This window comes from Berghia stephanieae, chromosome 4 (assembly GCF_034508935.2).
Source record: "Berghia stephanieae isolate SIO BIC M18660-M18661 chromosome 4, UCSD_Bste_1.3, whole genome shotgun sequence".
Lineage (NCBI taxonomy): Eukaryota > Metazoa > Mollusca > Gastropoda > Nudibranchia > Aeolidiidae > Berghia > Berghia stephanieae.
In genome coordinates this window covers 45268184-45273183 of record NC_088363.1, presented here as the reverse complement: position 1 = coordinate 45273183, position 5000 = coordinate 45268184, and the positions used below count along the sequence as shown (strand labels likewise).

Sequence of the window (5000 nt, the reverse complement as noted above, 5' to 3'; positions counted from 1 at the left end):
AGAGAGAGAGAGAGAGAGAGAGGAGAGAGAGAGAGAGAGAGAGACGAGAGAGAGAGAGAGAGAGAGAGAGAGAGAGAGAGAGAGAGAACTAAATGGAATACCTACCTCAAGATTGGATCTCCATTACGAATACAATCTTTTGATGAATACACGATGTAATCCTGTATCTTCATGCCGTCCTTTAGTGAATAAAAGAATAAGAATAAAAGATGTATTTCTTGATTATGTTTTGAATTTGTAAACAGATAATGAGCAAAGAAATTATGTTTTGAAAGATATGCAGCCTTGCCCTTAATGATAATAGTAACTAATAATTTTTTGACCTCGCCAATTAAAAAAATAAAATCAAACTCTTGAAAATGAATTATCAGGAGAAAAATTGTCACTTCTGTAAATACCAAATGTTGGTTAATGCTGAAGGCAATCTAAGGTGGAATACTGGAATCTATGATTTCAGTTTGTAAAACTCTGTTTGTGGATTCCAAACAATGGATCAGAAAATGGTGAGATCGGAGTCTAACAAAACAGTCATATTAGATTTGTTCATTCTACAATTCCCATATATGCATCAAATTGTCGGCTGGGATTTTTTTCAAAGTTTGATATATTGTGCAGATACACTATTTCTATAATTAAAATGGTGCTGATTGAAGCTCGAAGAAGAAAAAAACGGTAAGTATTGAATTGTAAGACAGTATCTGTCTTTGTCTAATAAATTGAAGCTTACAATTGAATACTTATCGTTATTTCACTATTTCTATAAGCACATGAAAGCTTTCCTTGTATTTTGAAGTGCTTCATTGTAAAAATCACCTGCAAAGAATCTCAGTTCTTAAAATACAAAGGGGCATAACTCAGTTAATTATTTTGACCTCCAATATTGACTCATATTACACCACACAGTTTAAAATATTTGGCTTATGAGGCTGTTAAAAGCTATTGAATTCAATGCTTTCAAATTCAATTTACTTTTGAAAAAACCGTTAACAGTCTAATTAATGTGGATTATACTCATTCAGATGAATTCAGTTCAGATTGGTATGAATGTCGATTTTTATGTCTAGTCTTGTGCAAGATTTTTTTATTATCTAAAAAAAAACAATACACCGTGAAAAAGAGTGCTATGTAAACACACGAAAAGGTTTTATGTGACGGCGTGATAGTATAGTTATGTGACACACTGTAGTGAAGCGTATGGATAATGGAATTGTGTATGGGCATGTACAGATAATTTGGGGTGACCAATTTGGTTCGATATTACGGACCCTGAAATTGAAATCCATCCATTTTATTTTATTTGGATTCGGAATGAATTTACTACAACGAATAAAGCTTTAACTGTAAGCGAAGACGTCTATTATCTGTAGTGTAAGAAATTAGACTTAGAATTCAATATATCTAGGCACTTGCAAGAAGTAGCCCTCGCGAGTTGAAAAGAGGCGAGGATTTCTGTTTCCGTTTTTGAGGGGAAAATTTTTAGGAGTGTTTTAAAAATATTCATTTTTCTTTCTCAGTGAAATGAAATGGCAAGTATTATATATCATTGGAAAGGGCATAAAATTCTACATACAGCCATGCTAATATTATTATCTTCCTATATCGTGATTTTGAGAAATCTTTGTGTAACGAGATTGTGTGTTTAAACGTTTATAACTTTTAAACCAGAGATGGTCCTTCTTACTAAAAAAAACGTCCTTCTGAGATATATATTTAAGTAGCTTCTCTAAAAATTTCAGAGCAAAATATGGTTGCACTCAAAAGTTATAGCTCCCCAAAAAAATAGAACTTGTCCTCGATTGTTTGCACATGATTTTCTTATAATATTGATTCACTTCCTGTCGTCTGCTGCGCTTTTTTTTTACTTGAGAGATAACTTCGTCAATCCACATCAAAACTTTACAACTGTTTTTCTTACAATATATGCAATTAATGTAAGTTATTTTTGTTTTACATTATTCAATTAATTGGCGTTTTCATGTCCATGCATTCATTTTATAAGTTACGCTTCTCTTTCTTTTTTTCTGATCGATTTTGATTTTGGGCTGTCATTATTCCCAGACGCCTGTCTGGGGATAATGAAAATTCGTTATCACTTTTCTGAATTAAAAATTCACCCCATACACCGGAGCATACTCAATGTCTCAATCGTTTCTATGTTATATGTTTGTGTTGAGAATATTGGCTATTAAGCTTAACTGCTGGTCAAAATTACTTCGCGATGGTGGTGTGCGAACGAATCGGCGGTCTCAAGAAGTGGGTGAGAGAGGGATCTAGAAATGACTTGGGTTTGAAACGAATATTTTTGTGTTCGTGGATAGCTCACACGGTAGAGCCACGCTCTCACCTGCCAGGCGGAGTTGTCGTACCAATAAGGTCGCAGGTTCAAACCCCACCACCGCCGCGAAAAATTTTTATTCTCTATTGTCTTCTGGCACTTTTCTACTCACTTCATATCTTGTTATCCCCAGACACCCGTCTGGGGATAACCAATTTTTGTTATCCCCAGACAGGTGATTCAGTGGTATATTTGGTCTATCTTCATGTGAATAAATATTTTATTGTTGACTTTTCCAAAATTACAATAGGTCATTCATTTGCATGTCATGATCTATTTTTCCTTGATTTCAGCTGTTTCAGCTCTAAACTATACTTTTCTCTCTCAATAAATAATTCTTTTTCTGTTTGCAATGTATTACAGAGATGTTGAATTACCGCATGTAAAAATTTCATAGATGTATCTGAAGCAGTTTCTGAATTATACTTGATTATCCATTGGGTTGCTGTGTTTTGGTCACATATTTTCCTATTAAGCTATGGCTGCCTCTATTCTCCACCACATAAACAGTCATAACTTTTTAACCAGTTGAGATAGAGCGATAATTTTTTCACTCCAGTAAATGTTTTACTCCCCTTTATTTTCTACGCTAAATTAATACCCATATCACTATTTTGAAAAATTCTTGCAAGTGCACTAGGCCTATCTAGGTATCTCGACTGTATTTAACATCTACAACACAACGCAAACGAATAATATTACCATATATTTAAAGGAAAGTCCTCAAAAGTATTATAGACAAAGCTACTATATGATCATCGGCCAGCAAATTATAATATTACATTGATATGTGCCATAAGTTTTGAATAGTTTCATATCTCTTTGATCACTTGGTGCCTTGTGGTTTCTTTTATCCAGGATTGCCAGATCATTTTTGAGTAAGAGGCCAAACTAGCTACAGCAGGAGGCCAGATTCCTCGACAGGAGGCCAAATACCACCAAACCCTCCTTAGCCTCGCGAAAACTCTTTAGATTTGTTAAACAATTTATTTCCCCCATTTTTAAAGAAGAAAAAGAAAATTAATTTAAAGGAAGACTCGCTGTACTCACCTTAATCAAAACACCATTTCACCATTGCAATTTGTCACTAGATTCTGTACATTTGTTGATATCGTTGAATTGTTCCTTTTAAACTTAAACAACATCATAGGTCACATTCCTAAGTTGTCATCAGCGCAACGAAAAAATAACGAATAATTGACTTGAGACTCAGAGAAAATGTCACATACAACCGAATTATCACGATGGAAATAAAAGTTCATTCTAGAGGTCTACACACCTGGAGAACTCCTCAACAAAAGTAACCTTTTTACAAATTAAAATGAATTCAACAGGCTCGTTTCAACGAACCAAGAATCCATTATTGCGGCCTCTGAATTTTCTTCACTACTACCAGTAAATGTGCTCGATCCCGAAGAACACTCTTCGTTCTGGTTGTACATGGCAGCTGTAAACAAATCAATCATTTCTTTCGTAACTTGGAAATCCACACAACATTGCTTTTTGAAAAATAGATGGGCCTTTACGCGGATAATCGAGTCCAAAGAGTGTACATTGAGCCTATTCCTGGGTTTGGTTTTGGTGGCATTCACTACTGAGAATACTCTCTCGATGCTTGCATTGCTGATTGGTGTGATAAGGCAATTCAACGCATAAACTGCGAGTTCCTGGAATCCATTTGCTTTGATCACTCCTTCCCAGAATTTAACAGTGTCTGCTGTTGGCAATCCGTCCTTGAATACTGGCTCATCATTCCAGTCCTTGAAGATGATTTTGCGGTATTGCTGCTCGAGCAAGTTTACATCGCCCATTAAATGTTGGAATGGAAGATCCTTAAATTTCACTCTGTCGGTTTGGCTTAAGATGATCTTTGGACTCAAATAGCTCAATCCCGCAAAAATATTCATGGAAGGAGGCAGTCTCTTTTCAACCTGTTGCAAAGCTGCTTCGAGCATGTTGTGACAACGTATTTTTGTGTTTACGATTTTCTGCTTTTCGATGTCAATCTGCTGTTGCTCAACATTTTCTATGTAATCTTCACACGATGTTTCAAATTTACAGCCCAGGTCACTCTCCTCTACAGTTTTTTTACTGCCATCTTCATTGTACAGGCGTCGTTTCAAGGTCTATCTCCATCATGAGGGTATGGGGGTCCGCAGAACTTGTCTGAAACATGGCATTTACTCGTTCGAACTCGTGTACCACAGGTGTAACAAATTCAAACAATAATCGATTGATCTTGTCCTGTAGCATTTCTTTTATAAGCCTGGCATACAGAACCACTGATTAAGTCACACGCACATGGTGAAGTCACAACAAATCAAGAGCAAATTGACTGAGGGCATTCGAATCAATTCTTAACCACATCACAAAATAAAGTCTTAATATCATCCACGAATAATCTAGATTAGATATTCCGCCGAAATAAAACAGTGAAATCCATTTAATATGCAGTGTTGATCGAAATCTAAACTAGATTCTAGATCTATACTTATCTAGATCTACTTCAGCAAAAGACAACACCGATCAACAAAGATTCGGTGGTGACGACAGACTAGAGATTTGATTGGTGGTGGCATCATAACGTCATCGTCATCGTCCAATTTTCGGTCTTGTCTTTGTATAGACCTTGACCTAATACTAACCTTCTTGTTGTCTCGACAGA

At 35.7% G+C, this 5000-nt stretch overlaps 1 long non-coding RNA gene across 4 annotated transcripts in view; it reads right to left on the bottom strand.

The window, feature by feature from the left end:
* The window catches only part of LOC144970655 (uncharacterized), a 16316-nt gene that overhangs the window by 9820 nt on the left and 1496 nt on the right, over positions 1-5000 (bottom strand). For 2 of the 4 annotated variants that reach the window (XR_013645010.1, XR_013645009.1), the window contains one exon: positions 106-179. This is a non-coding gene — a long non-coding RNA (uncharacterized LOC144970655). Of the gene's footprint in view, positions 1-105; positions 180-3037; positions 3191-5000 lie in introns of those variants that run through there. The other 2 variants (XR_013645008.1, XR_013645007.1) reach the window with 2 other exon arrangements.